We start from the raw sequence: 23,277 nt of genomic DNA, 5'->3' as shown, positions 1-23,277 counted from the left end.
CACACACACACACACACACACACACACACACACACACACACACACACCTGAGCTAGGGAGAATAAGGAGAGAAAAAGGGATAGATGGGAGATGCTGTGAAGATTATTGCTGTTCAGTTGTGTCTGACTCTTTGTGACCCCATTTGGGGTTTTCTTGGCAAAGATACTGGAGTAGTTTCCCATTTCTTTTCCAGCTCATTTTACAGATGAGGAAACTGAGGCAAACAGGGTTAAGTGACTTGCCCAGGACCGCACAGCTAGTAAGTGTCTGAGGTCAGATTTGAATTCAGGAAAATGAGTCTTCCTGACTCCAGGTCCAGCACTCTAACCACTGCACCACCTAACTGCCCGAGAATCAATAGAGCTTGATAAGTAATTAGATCTGTGGATTCAGGAATAGAGAAGAGTCAACGGTTATGTTGGGATTTTAAGACTGGGTGAGAGGGAGGATGGTGACACAATGAATCAAAATTGGAAAGTAGGGAGGAGGGACTGGTTTCAGAGGAAGATGATGGACTTCTGTACACGTTGGGAGTGGGGTATCAGAAGGATCCTTTAATATATAGAACATAAAGTATTGGATTGGAAGCAAACATCAGAATCAGGACATTGTCTTTCTCTAGTCCTGTACCTTGTATGTTTCTTTTTTGTCTTTCATAAGATTCAAACAGTGGCTCAACAAGCATAGAGACCAGTTCTTTCAATGTCTTGGCATGTAATTCAACTGAGTTTGGTGATCTGAAATCCAGGCAGCTAAGTGCTCTCTTACTCTCTCTGTACTCATCTTGGGTGATTCTTCATAGTAGTCATTTTTGTTTTGTCCTTCCTAGTCATAGGATCATGGATTTAGAGCTGGAAGGGACCTTGGAGGTCATTTAATTTAATCTCCTCATTTTATAGATTGTGTGTGGTTTGTCCTTCATTTTCGAAGAGTACCATGATATCAGCGAGATGATGACATGACTTGCAACTGACTTTGTTTTGAGTGAGTGAAGGCTGTGCAAGGTCACCAGCCTTGCTTTCTTCTCCAGAGCCATTTGGGTCCAGTAGCCAAATATCAATCAGGACAACTGGAGATGGCCCAGGATGTGGTGGGCGGCGGTGGGGGGAGATCTTGGCCCTTTTAAGCTAAGGTCTTTTCAGGTTTTTCACTTTGAGTAAGGCGACACCCATTCAGTGAATAGGCCTTTTTAAGAAATAAGTAAAGGGGGGCAGCTAGGTGGCACAGTAGATAGAGCACCAGCCTTGGAGTCAGGAGGACCTGAGTTCAAATCTGGCCTCAGACGCATAACACTTAGTAGCTGTGTGACCCTGGGCAAGACACTTAACCCCATTGCCTAGCCAAAAAAAAAAAAAAAAGAAGTGAGTCAAGGGATAGCACCTTTACAAAAAATCAATCTGGGAGGGGAACACCCTCAGGGTTGCTGGCCAAAAAGAAACAATTACTATTTACATTCACTCTGATCCATTAAGTCATGCTTGGGCAGGGACATATTGTTGTCCAGTCCATGAAATCCAGAGTGAATTGGGTTTAAGGCTTGGTGTTTGAGAAATAAATATAGCCAGTAAACCCCAAGTTAACTAGGTAGCTTTCGGCCATGAAGATTTACCTTTCTTTGAGCAGAACAGAGAGGACAGGAGAGGAGAGAAGGAGCTGAGTTGCCCAACTGGAACTAGCCAGCTGAATTCCCATTCAGGCAGCTTGGACTACTCGAAGGTTGTGGAAGCAGGGCCCCAGCAAGCTGAAGTAACTCACCTGAGGACATGCAGGGAGCTAGAGTCAAGGTCATCCTCTTTGACATAGAAAATAGGAACAAAATAAAGTTGAATATTTCCTCGTCCATTGTCACCATCTTATCGTCTCTCTTCTTTGATTCTCCTATTCTTCCAGATACATCGAAAAGAAAAAAAATCCCTGTTTTTTGACTCCAGCTTTTGTTGCCACTCCTACCTCATTCTGAGGGCCACTCCAGAGTATGAATTCATACTCTGCTGTTTAACTGTTTCTATAATTTGCATGTTTTTTTTTAATTGAAGCTAATGGATGAGTTTTCCTATGCATTCATATCATACAGCTTCTCTTTTCTTGGTCCTAGCAATTGCTTCTATTTGTGTCTTCAGAATTTTATGTTTGAGATTTTCTTGTCCTTCCTAGACTAACTTTCCCTGTAGAATATTAGTCCACAAGATCCTACCTATCCTTTCTCTGAACTCTTAAATCTGCTCTCCAAAATCTAGGGTGCCTTTCAGATGATGTCTGACTTTCTCCTTTTTCCAACACTAATGTCAAGATGGAGTGGTCAGTTCCCTGCAAAGTTATCTTCAACATCCCATGTTTTTTCCAATAATTCATTTTTTCTTGTTGGTGAAAATCAAGTTTAAAAAACATGACAGATTTCCCCATCACATTTAAAGGATGAAATCTTCATTAAAGGAAGTTAAGACCAATTAGCTGCTTTTGGAAGAGAGCTCCAGCAGATGTCTATTTAATTGAAATATGCCTCCTCCTTGGGCTTGTGATCTGTTTTCTGATTTTTTCATCTATTTCTTCTTTCTGTCCAAGTGGTCTAAAGTATACTCAAACAATAATCTTTGCCTCCTAGGTTCCCTGGCTTCCTTCAAGTCTCAGCTGAAGTCCCACCTCTGCAAAAATCCTTTCCCAGTTTTTCTTAATAGTAGTACCTTCCCTCTGAGATTACTCCGTATATATTCTGCACAATTACCCTGTACATATCTTTTTATGTGTATATATGTGTGTATATACACGTACATACATACACATACCTTGCGTATGTCTATATGTCTATATATAAAACATGCTTCTACATGCATATATGTATATATAGTTCAAATATATATGTAGTCATTCAGTAACTAGGATGCATGTCAACAACTGGACACACACATATATATACATACATATATATGTAAAGAGAGAGTTTGTGTGTATAAGTGTGAATACATGCACATATATACACAATATACTTTGGATATGTCTATATGTGATATATGTATAGTTCACATATATGTAGTTCATTCACTAATTAGGACACTTGTCAACACCTGGATACATACATATTCACATACACATAGAGAGAGAGTTTGTGGTATATAAATATATATCTATATATATCTATATAGATATATATACACACATACACATACACATATGTATGTATATATGTGTATGTATATGTGTATATGTATATATGTGTGTATATATGCATGTGTGTATGTGTGTGTGTGTATATTTGTTTGTGTGTTGTTTCCCCATCATTAAGGAAAGCTCCTTGACAACAGAGTTTATTTTTTAGCCTTTCTTTATACCCCCAACACTTAGCAGAGTGCTTGGCACATCACGGATGCTTAATAAATGCAAGTTAACTAACTATTTCTGTTTCTCCCTTCATTAATCTTTTCCTAAATACCCTTCCACCATGCTTTCCCCTGGCTTACCTCCCTACTCCCCATTCCTAGATTTATTCATATGTGTATATTTTTCAATATTATAATGCTACTTAAACAGTCCATCTCCTTATATTGTCTTTTCTTGTTAAAAAAGATATAATTTTCCAGAATGTTAGGTCAGTCCTATAAGTCCCATCCCGCAAAATCTTAGCAATAACTATGAGGTCAAATTTGTCTCCTGGTGTTAGGATCCCTGGTTTACCTTACAGGTCACTGCAGGTTATTGTGAGAAAAGCATTTTGTTTACTTTACATTGTGAATATGTGAATTGGCATTTATTATTAGCAATAGCTGCAGAGTCAAGAATGATAACAAGTATACTGTGTAAGTTAGTCAGGATGCAAAACTACCTATGGACTTTACACCTTTCAGAGGTTTTCCTGGGCTGGACCCCGTCCGTGTTTGTGTTTAATAAGCATCCCCCAAGCCTACCCTCCTTAGAGAACATCATTCACTTGCTAAGCAGTTTTGGCTCAGGTCCTCTCAACTTTTCAGCTTGGATTTTGTAACAGGCCAAATTCCAAGCCAAAGCGGGATAAACAAGATTGCATGGCTAATGATTTGTGAGCCTGCCCGGAATGCAATTTACTGGAGAATTTCAGCTGAGGAGACTTTGTAACCCACTAATAGAGCACTGTGCAGTAGTTCCAACAGGACAGATTTCCCAGGCCCTGCAGGGTGGCTGTCTGCTGGCTTTTTTTTTTCAATCCTGTTCATTCAAGAACTGGGACCCTTGCCAGTAACTGGGAAATTTTTTTGCTTTAACCTGGTTTTTTCATCAATTCCCAAATTTAGTTGAGTGACAATGTCTCCACCATGGATGTGAAGAGTTGAGGAAATGATTAAGAGAACTGAGGGGCAAACACCATCATTTGGGACTAGTAGGCCCTGAGATTCACTTACTGGTATACCTGCTCTGCTATGGCTATGGGCATATGGTTGTGGTATATCTGGTATTTTATTACTACTAGGAGTAGACTGACTCCCCCTTCTCCCTCTCCACTCACATGTCTTTACCATGCCCAGCAGAATTAATTTATGTAACCACTCTTCAATGTGTCCCCTCCTTTCTCTTCCTATTTCCAGTTACCACCATCATTAACAATCTACCCAGACTATTTTAATAACTTCCTAACAGGTCTTTCCAGGCAGCTAGGTGGCCCAGTGGATAGAGTGCCAGGCCTGGAGTCAGGAAGACTCATCTTTCTGAGTTCAAATCTGGCCTCAGACATTACTAGATGTGTGACCCTGGGTAAGTTACTTAACCCTGTTTGACTCACTTTATCCTTATCTGTAAAATAAGCTGGAGAAGGAAACGACAAACCACTGCAGTTATTTTTGCCAAAAAAAACTAAATGGGGTCATAGAGAGTCAGACACAACTGAAATGGCTGAATAACTACAACAACAGGTCTTTCAACTTCCACTCTCTCCTCACTCCAAATCACCCTTCAGACAATGCCAATAAAATCTTTCTCAACAATAGATCGGGTTATAGTATGATTCTGCTTGAAAGTCTTTAGTGGCCCACTGTTGCCCACCCAGTAAAGTTCTTTTATCCTGGCATTCAAAGCCCTCCACAATTTATTACCACTTTAACTTTCTAGTCTTATACCATTCCCCTCAACCCTTTTTATAATACAGTAAAATTGGTCTGTCAGACCACACCCTCTTTTCTCATGTCTTCTTGCCTTTGCAGAGGGAGATTGAAGATATCATGAGGTTGCCCAAGTCTGTAATTCTGAGCATGATCCATTAATTTCTATTCATCCTTTAAAGCCCAACTGAAATTGTCGTCCCATCCAGGGAGGCTTCTTTCTCTGTTGGCAATAATCTTTCTCTTATAACTCACATAGCTCTATGTTATACCTTTCTAACATGTTAATCATGTGATGCTGTATGTTATAAAAGACAAGGTAGCATAAGGGAAACTGCACTGGATTTGGAATCAGAGGACCTGGGTTTAAATCCTGACTCTGCTGTGTGACATTGAGTGAGTCCTCTAACTGCTCTGGACCTCATCTGTAAAATGAAGGGTCAAAAACAAAAGAAACACGTAAAGCAAACAGGAGTCACTAAGATCCCTCCCAGCTCTAAATCTATGATACTCCTGTAATTCTCCCTTGATTTCCTCCCCTTTGGAGCACTCTCAGCTGGCATTTTAGGCAAGTGAATGGAAGCTTAGGATGGGCTTGTTTCTGGCCATGTGTGATGAAGAATTCTTTATCCTGCTTCAGAATTTGTGCAATATTCTCTTTCTGGTTTCCATCTCCAGTTCACATGATATATATCTTGCCACTGGGCCCTGATGGCTTGGAAGGAGAAAGTGAGGCTGGTGACTTTGCACAGCCCTCCTTCACTTAAATCCAATTCATTTGCAAGTCCAGGCATCACCTTCCTGATGACACGGTCCTCTTCAAGAATGAAAGGCAAACAGCAACAACAAGGATTGATGAGCCTTCTTGTAGCCATGAATAACTAAGGTCTAGAACTGTGGAAGGTCATTCTTCTAGTTGTTAGAAGAGCCAGAAGTATAGATAACCCCAAAGAAGCTGAGCCAGTCTAGGGCATACATCCTTGACTGGCTCCTTTACAATTGCAAAAACTCTTATGAGCCCCTAGGCAAGGGGAGGGATATCCTCAACCAGCAGCCCTATGTCCATGAATGCATGGTGCCCCAGTTTTTTTGTGTGTGTTTATTATTTTCTGATATGGGGTAAATAAATATCCAGATATCACAAGTTATGACCTTGTGAGCTTCTAAAGGTCAACCATAGTCAGTAGCAGAGACCACTGGAGCCAATAGCAGCAGGACCCGAGTCTAACGAGGGGCCAGCACAGCAACTAAACTACCTGCTTGACCCAGCCCACCTAAGCATGGGTGGGCATTTCTTCATCACCATTGCAACAACCCAAAGTGAACTTGGTGAGGATTCTTCAAAGGGAGAAAAGGACTCCTAGGGCAAGCAAGCTAAAAATAGTCTTCTGCCTCATTTGTTCCTTACGTGTGTCTCACTGCCTTTGTGATTAATTTCTTTTTGTTTCTTTTTAAATAGTATTTTATTTTTTCCCAATTGTACATCATGATAATTTTTAGAATTCATCTTTCTTTACAAGATTTTGAGTTCCAGATTTTTCTCTCTCCTTCCCTCCCCTCCCCTCTTCCTAAAATGGTAGGCAATTTGATATAGATTATATATGTGAAATTATGTAAAACATATTTCCATATTAGTCACAGTTGTGAAAGAAGAAATGGATCAAAAGGAAAAAAACACACAAAAAAATAAAGAAAGCGAAAAATTTATGCTTTGATCTGCATTCAGAGTCCATCAGTTTTGTATCTGAATGGGTATAGGATTTTCTATCATGGGTCCTTTGTACTTGTCTTGGATCATTGTGTTGCTGAGAAGAGCTAAGTCCTTCCTAGTTGGTCATCATACAATGTTGTTAATGCTGTACATAATGTTTTCTTGGTTCTGCTCACTTCACTCAGCATCAGACCATACAAGTCTTGCTAGGTTTTTCTGAAATCTGCCTGATCATCATTTCTTATAGCACAATAGTATTCCATTACATTCATATACCACAACTTGTTCAGCCATTCCCCAGTTGATGGGCATCCCCTCAGTTTCCAATATTTTGCCACCACGAAAAGGGCTGCTAGATATATTCTTGTATATACAGTTCATTTTCCCTTTTTTATGATCTCTTTAGGATACAGACCTAGTAGTGGTATTGCTGGATCAAAGGGTATGCCCAGTTTGGTTGCCCTTTGGGCCTAGTTCCAAATTGCTTTCCAGAATGGTTGGATCATTTCCTTAGTGACTAATTTTTGAGCCCACTCTCCCCAGGGACAAAGTGTAAAAGAAAGCATGTTCTGGTTTGTGGGTGCTTTTTTAACTTCTGTCCTTGCTATACCTTTTCAGTAAACAAATCTTTATAAAAGTTAGTTGATTTCAACCAGTTGATCAGAATGGGAGGGGTGAGTTACACCTGAAATCCTAAGAGGAGGAGGAGTTAGCCACTTTTTGGGGACCTAGTTCACTAATTCAAGTGGGAATTGGGAAAGTGGCCCTAGAGAAAGTATTTCACGATAATCTGTGTTTGTGTCTTAGGTCACTACTAGACTATGAACTCCTTGAGGGTGAGGGCAATAGGAATTAATTGTTTTTTTGAATGAATAAATGAATGTTGAGAGCAGTGACTTTTTCCCCTTTGGAGTAAGGGGTGAACAATTGAGAAATCTCAATTCTTAAAAAAAATTATTATAGTTTTTCTTTTTTTAAGCTAAGTTGGTGTCTAAGAGTCCTTCCAGTTCTAAATCCCTTTGAACTCCAATGCTCTCTATTCTTTCACATGCCACAGCCCAAAAGTGTCCCCAATACTTTTTTATTCCATGCTTTACAGATTTAAGGCACGACATTTGAAAATTTCAGTACAGAAAAAAGGTAAATAGTATGGGATGGTGTGGTGTGGTGTAGTGTGATGTGGCATGCCCTGGTGTGGAATAATGCCCTGTACAAGGACTCAGGAGATCTGTACTCAAGTCCTAATTCTGTCATTAATTCACTGTAACCTCAGATAAGCCACTTCCTTTCTTTGGGCCTCAATGGCCTCATCTGTAAAATGGGGAGGATAAATATAAACAAAGGTAGAAACCTAGGCATAAACAAAAACCTGAATACCTTCTAACACCTGGCTTTGGCTGCTTTCACCAAAGTGAGCTAACAGTTGAATTCACTAGACATGCTGGTATAGAAGTACATATAGTCCAACAACCACAAAGCAGTTTTTCTCCTTTCTAATGGAGGAAGTCAAAGCTTTGGGGGAAAGTATTACTTTTTTAGAAGAAAAAAAAGCTTAATCCTTTTTGCTTATTATTACTGAATTTCTCTCTGCCATTTAAAGTGGGAGAATTCTGCTATCTTATAAAATAGGAAAGTGGTAAAAATAAGCCCTAAATCTGGAGTCAGGCAATCTGGGTTCAAATCTTGGCTTTGCTATTCACTATCCTTGAGCAAATCATTTTCTCTCTGTCAGCCTCAGTTTCCTCCTCTGTAAAATGAGGGAGTTAGATTAGTTGACCTCTTAGATCCTTCTAGATCTAATTTCTGTGATTCTATGTTTTGTTTTTCAATTGTTCTAAGACATTTCTCAAATATTTCTGTTTTAGTAAAACTCAGAGCCTTTTTGTGTGTTGTATTTTTTCCTCCTTATCTTAAAATCAATGTGCTCATTTTAAGGAAGGAAACAAACATTTGTTACATCCTAGGAACTGTGCTAAATGCTTTATAAATGTCATCTCATTTGATCCTCACAAAAACCATATAAGGTAGGTACTATTATTATCCCCATTTTAAAATTGAGGAAACTGAGACAGAAAGAGGTTAAGCTTTAACTTCTTATTATGAATTAACCTCTTATTATTAATCCTTTTATTAAGGGAATTTGTTCTGTGAAGTTTGGATTCAGTCAAAGGGCTGCACTTGAGGACCTAGAGGGCCACATGTGGCCTCAAGGCTGCAGATTCCTCACCCCTGGCCATTAAGGGATTTGCCAAGGGTCACATAGCTAGTAAGAGTCTAAGGACAGAGTTAAGATGGTGGAGAAAAGACAAAGACTCATCTGACCTCTCCCCAAAACTCTTTGAACACCTTTAAACAGTGCCATAAAACAATTCCTGGAGTGGCAGAACCCACAAAAGGACATAACGAAATAATTTTCTAGCCAAAGACAACTTAGAAGATCAGCAGGAAAGGTCTATCACACCGAGGTGAGAGTGGAGCACAGTCCCAAGCAGGCCCTGGCAGTACAGACCCAGCCCCAGCAGACCAGGAGTAGGCCTTGGGAACCACTGAATCACCACCAGCAGCAGCTGCTTCCAGAGTTCTCAGCCCACATATGGTAAAGGGGTCAAACGACTGGTCAGAAAGAGATTACAGGGGTCTCTTCACTAGCACTGAGGTTGTTGCTTTGCCCATGCTTGGATTTGGGTCACAGTCCTGGGTGTCGGTCACAGCGTTAGGGGGAGCACTAGCCTAGCAGAGCTGTGGCAATAGTAGACCGGGAACCCCCATTACAGTTCCAGGGCAGAAAAGAGTGCTTGTGGTCACTTACAGACCAGAGCATAGGCCAGGAAAGTAGTAAACACCTCTCCTTAGATCATGCCACCTGGGGAGAACTGAAAACATGCAGGTCCCTAGAAGTATCTCTGAAAACAGTTGCACAAAACATCTGGAACTTGAGACAGTGCACTGTCCCTGGAAGCAAGGCCCTACTTTAACAAAGAGTTAAAAATCATGAAATAGGATGGGAAAATGAGCAAACAACAGAAAAAAATTCTGACCGTAGAAAGTTATTATAGAAACAAGGAAGACCGAAACACACACTCAGAAGGAGACAACAAAGTCAAAGCTCCTATATCCAAAGCCTCCAAGAAAAATACGAATTGGTTTCAGGTCATGGGAGAGCTCCAAAAGGATTTTTAAAATCAAGTAAGACAGGTAGAGGAAAAAATGGGAAGAGAAATGAGAGTGACACAAGATATTCATGAAAAAAAAAGTCAACAGCTTGGTAAAGTAAACACACCAAAAAAAAAAAAAAAATACTGAAGAAAATAACTCCTTAAAAAACAAACTAAGCCAAATAATTAAAGAGGTCCAAAAAGCCAATGAGGAGAAGAATGCCTTAAAAAGCAGAATTGGCCAAAATGAGAAAAGAGGCACAAAAATTCACTGAAGAAAAAAAATTTAAAGTAGAGTTGGTTAAATGGAAAAGAATGTACAAAAGCTCACTAAAGAAAATAATTCCTTAAAAATTAGAATTGAGCAAATGGAAGCACCTGACTTTATAAGAAATCAAGAACGATAAAAGAAAACCAAAACAATGAAAAAAAAAAAGACAATGTGAAATATATCATTGGAAAAACAACTGACCTGAAAAATAGATCCAGGAGAGATAATTTAAAAATTATTATACTACCTGAAAGCCACGATTACAAAAAGATCATCTTTCAAGAAATTACATCAAGAAAAGACATCATCTTTCAAGAATTATCAGGGAAAACTGCCCTGATATTCTAGAACCAGACAGTAAAATAGAAATGGAAAGAATCCACCAATCAACTCCTGAAAGAAATTCCAAAATGAAAAGTTCCGGCAATATTATAACCAGATTCCAGACCTCCCAGGTAAAGGAGAAAATATTTCAAGCAGCCAGAAAGAAACAATTTAAGTATCATGGAGCCACAGTCAGGATAACACAAGATTTAGCAGCTTCTATAGTAAAGGACTGTAGGACTTGGAATATGATATTCCAGATGCCAAAGAAACTAGGATTACAACCAAGAATCACCTACCCAGCAAAACTGAGTATAAGCCTTCAGGAGGAAAAATGAATATTCAATGAAATAGAGGACTTTCAAGCATTTTTGAGGAAAAGACCAGAGCTGAATCAAAAATTTGACTTTCAAATACAAGTCTCAAGAGAAACACAAAAAGGTAAACAGGAAAGGGAAATCATAAGGGACTGAATACAGTTAAATAATTTATAATTCTACATGGGAAGATGATACTTGTAACTCACATGAACTTTCTCATTAGGGCAGTTAGAAGGAGTATATATAGACAGAGGGCACAAATGTGAGTTGAATACGAAGGGATGATATCTAAAAAAAGTAAAATTAAGGGTGAAAGGTGAATATACTGGGAGAAGGGGAATGGGAGAGGTAGAATGGGGCAAATTATCTCACATAAAAGAGGTAAGAAAAAGTTTTTACAGTGGAGAGGATGAAGAGGAAGGTGAGGGCAAGTGAGTGAACCTTACTCTCATCAGAATTGACTCAAAGAGGGAATAACTCAATTGAGTATAGAAATCCATCTTATCCTACAGGAAAGTAGGTGAGGAAGGGGATAAGAGAAGTGGGGGTTGATAGAACGAAGGGCAGATTCAGGGAGGGGCTAGTCAAAAGCAAAACACTCTTGAGGAGGGACAAGGTGAAAGAAGAGAGAATAGAATAAATGGGGAGGGGACAGGAAACAGGAGGTAGGGAAATACAGTTAGCAATAATAACTGTGAAAAAAATTGAAGCAAATTTCTCTGATAAAGGCCTCAGTTCTCATATAGAGAACTAGTCAAATTTATAAAAATAAGAGCTATTCCCCAATTGATAGATGATCAAAAAATACGAACAATTTTCAGATGAAACAATTAAAGCTATCTATAACCATATGAAAAAATACTCTAACTCACCATTGATTAAAGAAAAGAAAATTAAAACTATTTTGAAGTACTACCTCATACTTATTAGATTGGCTAATAGGCCAGAAGATGAAAGTGACAAACATTGGAGGGGATGTGGGAAAAATGAGACATCAATACACTGTTGGTAGAGTTATGAACTGATTCAACCATTCTATAGAGCAATTTGAACTATGCCCAAAGGTCAATAAAGTCATGCATACCTTTTGACCTAGCTAGGTTTATAACTCAAAAGAGATTAAAAACAAAAAGGAAAAGTACCTATATGTACAAAAATATTTATAGCAGCTCTTTTCTGGGGGCAAAGAATTGGAAATTGAGGAGATGCCCATCAGTTGGAGAGTGGCTAAACAAGTTGTGGTATGTGATTGCGATGGAATACTATTCTACTGTAAGAAATGATGAGTAGGATGCTCCCAGAAAAACCTTGAAGGACTTACATGAGTTGATGCAAAGTGAAATGTATTGTGTACAAAATAATATCAATTTTATAAGATGATCAACTGTGAATGACTTGGCTATTCTCAGCAATACAGTGATCCAAAACAACTCTAAAAGACTTATGATGAAAAATGCTGTCCATCCCCAGAGAAAGAACTGATGGTGTTTGAATACAGATTGAAGCATGTGTGTTTTTTTACTTTCTTTTTCTTGAGGGATTTTATGGTCTGTTTTCTTTCACAACATGACTAATATGGAAATGTTTTACATGACTACAATGTATAACCTATATCAAATTGTTTACCTTCTCAATGAGGTGTGGTAGGGAGGGAATAAGGGAGAGAATTTGGAATACAAAGTTTTAAAAACAAATGTCAAATATTGCTTTTACATGTAACTAGGGATAAATAAAATACTAAATAAGTTTTGTTTTTTAAAAAAGAATTCAATATTAAAAAAGAGTGCAAGACAATCACATAGTAATATGTGTACTCCAAATACCAGATAATGAAGTACAGATTAATAGAGACCATATGTAATACACAGAGAGAAACCCCAAATGTGAATGATAGAGAAACTTTGCAGCTAAGCTCTAAAGTTTAATATTAAGCTATAATTCTTATAAACTGCTAGGAAGATGCTTCCATATGCCAAAGAAAAACAATCTAAATCATACAAGAATATTTTTCATTCATGAGCAATAAAGTTTAGGATGGGATTCTCTGAAAAGACAACTGTCTACCTCAAAATAACAAATTATTAAAATCTCAGTTTACCATCAATGAAACAACCACAAAAAGAATTAAAAGTGAATATTGCAAAATTATAAAGAGCATGAATGACCCAAAAGTTTATCCAAAGACACTTTATCCTGATCCTTTGCAGAGGTGAGGGGTCCATTGGTGTAGAATATTAAATGTATTTTCAGACTTTTTCAAAGTATGGATTAGTTTTCCTGTTTTTTTCCTCTTTCCCTTTTTATTTTACTTAATTTGAATTGTATTAAGTAGAGAAGTTATAAATTAATAGGAGCATAGACTTAGAGAAGAAGTAGACCTTTAAAAATGCTGATGCAATCTTGTCAATCCTCTGATAAGAGGATGGTAGAGGGAGAATGTTGCAGAGTGGTTGTTAGCAGACTTTGGCTTACACCCAGATTCTTTTCATTCCACAATCAATCTTTCCTGTTTCAAAAAACTCCCTCCTTTGTAAATCAATATTTATTGGAATAAAGTACGGTACCTAAAAAAAAAAAAGACTCTGAGGACGTATAAGGTCAAGTCATACATTCCCAATTCATATACATATTGCATTGCAACTCTTGGTGACCAGCTAAGACTTGTGGATCTCCAATGTCTTGTTTTTCATGGGTTGTGGGCAGGAGAGATCTATGATTTCATTAGTAGAGATAATTCTTCATGAGGAAACTCCCTCTAACAGTGCAGGTTTGTACCTCCTTTTCAACTTAGACATTTAAAGAGATGACTGGAGCATTGAGGTTAAATGACTTATCTAGGGCCAAATAGACAATACACGGCAGAATCACGACTTGAACTTGGGTTTTCCTAATTCCTAGGCTGGTTCTCTATCCATTGCACCACATTTCCTCTCAAATGAGATTATGTATACATACACACACACACACACACACACACACATATACATATATAATGAGATAGATACAGATGAGATAATATATATATTTACACACATACAAAACATGCTTTCAAACTTTAGAGCACTATATTAAAGTCAGTTATCATTGTCATCATTATCATCTCATTTTCATTGTTTTTTGATGAAGTCCAGATAGAAACGGTCCTTGGACAAGTCACTATCTTGCTATCTTTACATTTGTTGGTCTAAGGGCTGTTGCACAGATGAATAAAATAACTTTTTTTTTTATAGCTGAATAAAAAGGACTATGATGTAAATTCACTCTCTATGGGCTCGTTGAGAACATCCTCAGCCAACTCCAGAAGGAGCCAAGACCAGAAGCATGGTATGTGCCTTATCTTGTTCTCACGTGATTTTTACCTCCTCAGCCAAATATCTATACTTTGGAGATTGTAAGTATTGAGGATAGGAGCACATATAAAAAACATTTTTCTTAAGGATTCTTTGTGAATAAATTTTATGTCTGGGTGATTTTAGACAACAATTTGGTCTGTGATAATGGTCTGCTTCCAGTAAAGCTTATTGGTTGAGCTCTCTAGGATATTTTGACATTTGTATTTGTAATATGGAGATTTGTCATCTGTTAGTTCATAAAAGATAGCAAGCTTCTGATGTATGATTCTAGCCATTTGATCATGTGTTGCTAGGTATTTGAAGGGTGATAAATTTTTAAAGCTTGTAGTGATGTGTTGCTGTCTTCACCTTTTCTTTGCATTATCTACTATGATCAGAAGGTTAACCCTTCTGTCATTTTCTGTGGCAATGACCTGGTCCTGAATTGCCATCATAAACCCCTCCTTTTCTACAAACAAATCCACATGATAGAGACATTTGGTCTATGATTCTTTGGTAACACATTTTTGCCTGAGTTCATGCAGATGTTGCCCTTAGAGGGCCTTTTGATTCCATTCCTATCTTAATCATTTCATAAACACCATCCACTGGTTAGCCCCTTTAATCTACAATCATAGGCTCCCAAAGTGGGTGATATCACCTCCAGGGATGCTGGAACAATCCAGGGGGAGGTAGTAGCCTCCAATGACTCAAATTTCATAAAAAAACATTAAAAGGTTAAAGAAAGTAAATTTTTTTTTGGGGGGTGAGTATTTTTTTAAAAGGTGGTGGCAGGCTAAATAAGTTTGGGAACCTCTGAATCACCATTTTAATTATTTTGTTTTTGTTGCTGTTTTTATCTCATTCTTTTCATCATTTTTGATGGGGTTCAGATAGAAACAATTTAAGGATGAATCATTATTACCCTTTCATATTTAATGTTCTGAAGACTATTTCACAGTAGGATAAAAAAAGACTATTTTTTGTAATTGAATAAAAGAATTGGATTATGGACTCATCTCCTGCAGACTCATCATCAGAACAATCCCAGTTGCAGATGTCATCACAGGGACACGTGTACCATGTCATATCCCCACATAATTCGTCCCCATGTAAATAATAGCTGAATTTCTTCTTCTAGGTCTGTATATTTTGAAAGCTTCCTATTCTATATAATTAAGAAATGATAAATATTTGGTGTGGTAATTCCCATTTAAAATATAGGTCTTAAATTTTTATGTACCATTCTAAATTTGAACTTTTTTTTCTCTTTCCCACTCCCGTTTTTTTTAATCTTAACAGGTGTGTATGTGTGTGTGTGTATGTGTGTGTGTGTGTGTGTGTATACATATATATCATGTAAAGCACTCTGGATGATGAGTCGAAAGACCTTATTTTGAGTCCAAGTTTTCCACTTATGAGGTCACCTAAATCAAAACAAGCACACAATAGAAAAAGATATAATGTGACACATTAATAAGAAACAACCCCTTCTCATGAAAACATACTGGCTTACTTAGTCAAATGCCAACAGACTAGTCACCTCCTATACTTACTAGCCTTATGACTTTGGCCAAGTCACCCTCCCTGTCTCTCTCTGGAAAATAAGGTTGGTATTCAACAATTTTTAAGGTCCCTTCTGACCCTCATAGTCATTGATGTTAAATCAAGGAACAAGATAGGCCACTCAGATACTACCATGAAAAAAAAACTAGAACATAGATACTTCAGTGTAGTGGAAAGAAAGCTGGATCTTAAGTCAAGAGACTTGAGTTTGAACCCTGACTCTCTTATTTATTACTTGTGTGACCTTCCACCCTTTAGTGCCTCAGTTTACTCCTTTGTACAATGAATGGATCAGACTAGGTGATCTGTAAGTTTCCTTCCCATGAATCTCCTGGCCAGGCTAGGAATCTAAAGTACTTGGATTTTAATAATAACACTAATGATAATAATAGCATCTATGTAGCATCTACTATGTGCCTGATACTATGTTAAGTGATTTACAAAGATTATATCATTTGATACCCACAACAATGCTGGGAGGTGGGTGCTATTATTATCCCCATTTTACCTTTGAGGAAACCAAAGCAGACAGGGGTGAATTAACCTGCTCAGGTTCACACAACTAGTAAATGTCTGAGGCTAGATTTGAACTGAGGTCTCCCTGACTCCAGATCGAGCATTGTATCAACTGCACCCCATAATGGGGAGAACTTTGATGTTTTTATGACACACAAAATACTCTTTGCAAAGCAGGCACTGGCTAACACTGGCAAAGTGCTCTCAGGACTCACAATGCCTTGTGTTAAATGTCCTCTAAATACCTCTGTCTGACAACCAGAGACTGCCATTGAATCAAATTCTCTGTTAGCACAAGCTAGCAGAAGGATTGTTCCAGTAGTGAATGTGCCATTAAAAATGCAAACCTCACCCCCACAATGGCTGAATAAATTGTGATAGAGCCACTTACTGTAATGTGGTGAAGAATGATAAGCTTGAGGCCACAGCCAGAAGCATCCAGGTGCAAAGCAAAGAGCACTGGACCTTAAGTTGATAGCTGTGCTTGAATCCTAGCTCTCCCCTGACTATCTGTATGACATTGTGCATGTCACTTAGTGTTTATGCCTCTGTTTTCTCAGGTATAAAGAAAAAAAGAGGGAGGGAACAAACATTTATTAAGTGCCTGCAATGTGGCAGGCACTGTGCTAAGCACTTCACAATTATTAGCTCAGTTGATCCTCATAAGAACTCTGGGAGGTAGGTGCTATTATTATCCCCATTTTACAGTTGAGGAAACTGAGATAGTGGTTAAGTGACTTACCCAGGATCACATAGCTAGTAAGGCTAGATTTGAACCCAGGTCTTCTTGATTCCAGGCCCAATGTTCTATCCACAGTAAAATGAGGGACTTAAACTAAATGACCTTTATTAGCTCTAAATCTTTAATCTTATAATTCTATGGTTATATGATCTTTAAAATTCTTTTTTCAATTCCAAATCCTGAAATTCTAGGAGTATGAAGAAACCTGGGGAAAACAAACATGAAATATTTTTGAATTATTTTTATTGTTAACTTTACAAAGATGAAATAAAATGGGCACTTCCCTACACATAGTAGCACAGAAAAAGAAGATTGCATAGGATACTACAGATTTCTGTAAATGAATAGCTTACTTTTTTTAAGTATAAGAAATTCAAACTATACCTTTCAAGGGTGTCCTGCTTGTCTGTACTTCTTTATGACATCCTTTCTATTTTCTTCTCTGTATTAAAAAAAGATACCTCAATGACCCTCTTTCTCTTCATTTTTATCATATCCCTATCCCTCCTCACCTTCCCTCCCCCCAACTGTACCCAGTGACAAGGAAAACCTTTGTCACAAATGTGCACAATCAACCAAAACAAATTCCCACACTGATTGTTTCCAAAAATGCATGTCTCATTCTGCATCTTGAGTCCATTACCTTTCTATCAAGAGGTGGATAGCATATTTCATCATAAATCCTTGTGTATCATAGTTGGCCATTGCACTGGTTGGAGCTCTCAGACCTTTGTGATGTTGTTATTCTGTGAATTGTTCTCTTGGTTCTGCTTACTTCACTCTATATCAGTTCACACAGGTCTTCCCAGGTTTCTCTGAAATTGTCTATTTCATCATTTCTTATGGTGCAGTAATATTTCATTTATATGCCATCATTTGGTTTAACCATTCCCTCAGTTTCCAGTTTAGTGCTACTACAACAAGAGTTTCTATGAATATTTTTGTACATATAGGTCTTCTTTCTTTCTTTGATCTCTTTGGGGTATTGGCCTAGTAGTATAAAATAATACCAATGGAAGAAAATGAGATCAGAAGAAAAGAGTATAAGCTACATAAAGGGAAAAATATGTAGGGATGAATCAACAAAAGGCAAACCAGACTCAGAGGGAGAGACTGACAAGCTGTTGTGGATATTTTATATGTTGAAATTCATTTATTCAAATGAAAATAGTCACAAAGTAAATTTAATTGGTTGTGTTTGGTAATAGTTTAAAGTTAACCTTATAATAAATCATTCACTTGTTTTAAATGAAGAAGAATCAGCTCTTAAAACTTAAATTTTTCTCAAAGGTGAGATACTTTGCCTCCCTTAAATTTACAAGTGCTAGCTAGAAACCACTGGACATTCTTAATTTTTTATAAAAAATATTTAATGTGTCCCTTCTAAATTTTAGAAACCTTATGCATATAGACATATACAAACATATGCATAAACAAATGAGCTCTCAAAAGTAGCTGATTTTAGACTCTTTTTCACAATTTTTAAAATTTTTGTTATTGAGATTCTTGTTATTGAGACTTAGCAGAGTACACGTTCTCTGTACTTCTTTTTGAGAATGTGTAGTAAATATTAGACAGACACCAAAAAAACAGTTTGTTGACCTTTGTTGGATAAGTATTCAGGAGGACAAGTGTATTCAAGTGGTGAGTTTTTCCATTCAAGCAACGTGGAGTTACTACCATTACAAACACCCTATAGAAAACGGTAAGGTGTATGACCTCTATGACTCTGTGCATCCCCTACCTGAGAATTTTCCTCAGTTTACATGAAGCACATTTGCTGTATGGAGAGGAATCTGACTGAAGATGATCCTTAGAATAATGTTAAACCTGGGACATTCAAGGTAAGGAGTCAGAAGTATGTAAAGTGGAATAAAGTATATGCTCTGGATATTTAAGGCTTCTCCTTGTTTGGGAGTAGATCAGAAAATCTGTATGGCATGGGGGAGAGTGATAGGGATTCTTTAGAAGTTTTACAAAAAAACACAGTTGAAAGTCACAGGAATGAGAAGGTATGGATGAGATCATGATTTCGCCAGGTGGAGAGAATACTCCCAGTGTGATTCTGGACCTACTGACATACAATGTCTAAGCTATTTTCTAGGGATTACTTTAGGCTTCTGATGACAGTCAAGCTTCCAATGTGATTGCGAGTCCTTGAAAGCAGGGACTTGTGTGTCTTTGCATTTAGCCTTTGCATACCCTTTGCATCTAGTACAAGGCTGTGGCACTTTGCGCCTTTAATACAGTTTTTTACTCTTCATAGACCAAAGAAGATATATGTTGTGTGCCTGTCTCATCCCTCCTACTGACAATAGACTCTTAAAGGGCTTTTTGCCTTAACTCATTTTCATAGTTCCTCAAGGGACTCCCAAATCAATTTTTTTTTTCAGAACATCATAGCCAACAAAAGGTCAGGGTGAGACATTTTCCCAGCCTGAGATATCTTGGAAGGTCGGCAGGAGGAGTCTCTAACACAGGGGTGGGCACAGGTCTGGAGCATGGCAGAAGCCCCAAAGGTGGGCCTTGGAGGTCACCACAGCTGCAGCTTCTGGAGCTCTCCGCCCAGAGAAGGCAAGGGGGTCAGACAACTGGTCAGAAAGAGATCACAGGGGACCCTTTGCTAGCACTGGGTGCAGCTGGCACTGATTAACTATCTCTATTGCTCAAAAGCAGTTCTGAGTCACTGTTCCAGCAGGGAGAGGGTCATCTGCAGTCAGTCAAAAGGGAGCAGGGAACCTGGTCACAGTTTCAAGGCAGAGAAGAGTGCTAGGGGCCTTTCCTGGGTAAAGAACAGAGCACAGACCAGGAGAGCAGTGACCACACCTCTCCTAGGATAACACCACCTTGGGAAGCACTGAAAACTTGCAGATTCTCACTGAAAACAACAGCATGAAAAATCTTCAAGCTTGGAACATTGTCTCCCCACTCCCAGCTAAGTAGAGGCCAACTTTAACATAAAGTTCAAGGTCAAGAAATAGGGTGGAAAAATGACCAAATGATAAAACTTCACCATAGACTTTTGAGGAAGGGACAGGATAAAAAGAGAGAAGGATAAACAGGAGAAAATAGGATGGAGGGAAATACGAAGTTAGCAATCATAATTGTGAATGTGAATGGGATGAACTCACCTACAAAATGGAAGCAGATAGCAGACTGGATTAGAAACCAGAATCCAACAATATGTTGTTTACAAGAGATGCATTTAAAACAGAAATACATACACAGAGTTAAAACAAAGGGCTGAAACAGAATCTATTATGCCTCAACTAAAGTAAAAAAGGCAGGAGTAGCAATCATGATCTCAGATAAAGCAAAAGCAAAAACAGACCTAATTAAAAGAAAAAAATCAGGGAAACTACATTTTGCTAAAAGGTACCATAGACAATGAAGTAAAATAACAAAAATTACAACAAATTCCTCTGATGGGGGCTTAATTTCTCAAATAAATAGGTAACTAAATCAAATTCGTAAAAATAAGAGCCATTTTTATGCCACTTTGGATCATCTGTACCTCTTTGGTAATTGTGGTATTCAGTGATTTACAAGCATACAACATTTACAGGAGACCATTTGTGTTTAAAAGATGGGTATTTATGCAAGGAAATGGTTTGAGATTGTTCAAAGTTTTACACAGTTTTGCAAATGCCATCCAACTCACTCTGTTCTTCTTTAATTTTGAGTCCATTCATTGTTCATTTGTATGCCTGGCCCAGATGTGGCCACTGATATCCCAGCTCAGTGGACTAGTAATGCAACTGTATGGAATAGTCTGGACAATGGTCATATTTCATCCATTTAGTATTTCCTGTAGGGATTTTTTAGCCAACCTTTTTTGAGCAATCAAGGATCCTATCAAAGAGGTCCTATAGTATTCTGAAGCTTGATGCAATTAGCACAATGATGTCCTCAAACAGTCCCATCTATAGGGAGTTCCACTCACAGGCCTGGCACTGGGCATTCTCCATGACAGTGGAGAATATCCCCGGTTAGCATGCATCTCACTATTTTTCACTTAACATTCATAATCAGAGAATTCTTGGTTTCTGTGGTTTTACTTATCAGAGTATCTTTTAGAAGCATAGGATATGTTCGAGAGAGACTCCTTTCTTGTTGAGAAGAGTCTTTAAGGCTACATGTTTTTGATCAAGTCAAATCCTTTTTTTTTTGTAATCAGAAACAATAAATGCAATAGAACCTTACATTTCCTATATGTTTCACTCAATTATGTACATAAAATAAGGTCTGAAGGAAAAAATTCTCACAATGACTAGAATGATGCAAATGAATATGAAAAGAAAGCTAAAAGCATTATAATTGTAATGACCAATATTTGCCGCAGGGAAATGATTGGAAAAAATATGCCTCCTTCCTTTTCTCTGGAGAAAGGGAATACCATAAGAGTGGAATGTTGTACAAGAGAGGATCACTGTGTTAAATGGTTTTGTTTAACTTTTTTTCTTTAAAAGAAAGGCTCACTAGATAGTGAGTCAAGGCGGTGGGATAGATGGTGAAGAATATAGGCAGAAATAACTATGGTAGGAAAACAAAATGCATTAAAAAGCTTTAGAAAAAGACATGGTCTGCTGTAGAAACTAATTTGTAAAAGTTTTCCTGTTTCTTTCTCATGTTTTCATGAAAGATTCTTTCAATATGCATCGATCTTATAAAGATGACAAAGTAGGTATATGGGATGGTAGTCACTGATGTTCATTCTATTATCTTTTTTAGGTATTAATATCATCCATATTTGAGTACAGGAAGGAGTTACTATCTTTCTTCCTTCAAATAACTTACAAAGTAATCAAGTAATGCTTTCATAATTTTGTCACCTCCAGTTGAGATTTCCCTTATATACTTGGTCTGGTTCAGGCATTCTTCCTAACTTTATCGTCTTAAAGTCCACTCTTACATCTTCACACAGAATTCCAGAGTTTGAGGTGTTGGGGCCAAAAATGTGGTTGTTCTTCTGTCAGATAAATCATTCAAGAAACACTGACAAATTTGTTCCATCTTACCTCTACTTTTTTGTTCTCATGTCAGCTTCATCTATTAATGTTCCTGGAATGTTGTGACTCAATTGGTTTTCACATCAAACTTTCTATAGGCTTGTTTTTATTTCCACCAATTTTAACTGTTTTATGAGACAATATTACTTATCTACCATCCTCCTCTTTAATGTTTTAAAAATGAATTTGTGCTCCCAGTAAGTGTCATGCTTAATATTGTCACCTTTCACTTAGAAAGGAGGTCATATATTCACTGATTTACTACTCAATTATATTCTGGGTTGTTCCAGATCTTCTTCTTGTGGCTATTATTTTACATCAGTTAAATTCTACAGGAAATAGTGATAATATCTTTACCTTTTTTCCTTTCCCATTTTTTTTTTGGTTCCTAAAAAACTTTTGAATTGGTCAAATTGAAGATATTAGTTATTCATAGTGTCTTCTTCTTAATGATAAATACCTATTGTCAAAACAATGTTATGTTGGCTGGATGGATAGACCATGGAGATAGACTATCAGTACATATATCTTGGACACACATTTAGAATGAACAATGAACTGGGCCCAAAATTGAGTAAGAGTAGCAGGATAAGCTGGGATGCATTGGGAAACTATGAACTGCTCTTTATGGCCCCAAGTTTCTCTTGAAAATCATATCTATCTTTTAACATCAGTATTTTTCCAGTGATGTTATTCCATTGTGTCATGAAGAGTTTAAAGTACATGTTACCTTGTGGGTAATGAGGAGGCACATACTGGGCACAGGTAAGCTAAAACATATTACCAGTGAAGAATTACATAATAGAAGGATGTCATCAGAAAGATATGTGGCCAGAAAGGGAGAGAAGTAGGCCATGTAATCAGTGAATTGGGAAAGGCCTCCTGAAGATTGGGTAATAGTAGCTGAGTTTTGAAGAAGCCAAAGAAGTCAAGTAGAGGTGAGGAAGGACTTCATTCTAGGCATGGGAGAAAACCAGTGAAAAGACATGGAGCCTAGAGATGGAGTGTTATCTGCAAGAAAAAGTAATTATGCCAATGACACTGGATCATTAGAGTATGTGGAAGGGAATAAAGTATGAGAAAAATGGAAAGGTAGGAAGGGGCCAGATTGTGAAGGACCTTAAAAGCCAAACAGAAGATTTTATATTTAGCCTTAGAGGTACTAGAGTTTTTTGAGTGGTATGTGTGTGTGTGTGTGTGTGTGTGTGTGTGTGTGTGTGTGAGAGAGAGAGAGAGAGAGAGAGAGAGAGAGAGAGAGAGAGAGAGAG

Source organism: Vombatus ursinus, unplaced genomic scaffold (genome assembly GCF_900497805.2).
Source record: "Vombatus ursinus unplaced genomic scaffold, bare-nosed wombat genome assembly UNPS02014863.1, whole genome shotgun sequence".
Classification (NCBI taxonomy): domain Eukaryota; kingdom Metazoa; phylum Chordata; class Mammalia; order Diprotodontia; family Vombatidae; genus Vombatus; species Vombatus ursinus.
Note: the sequence above shows the minus strand (reverse complement) of the source record.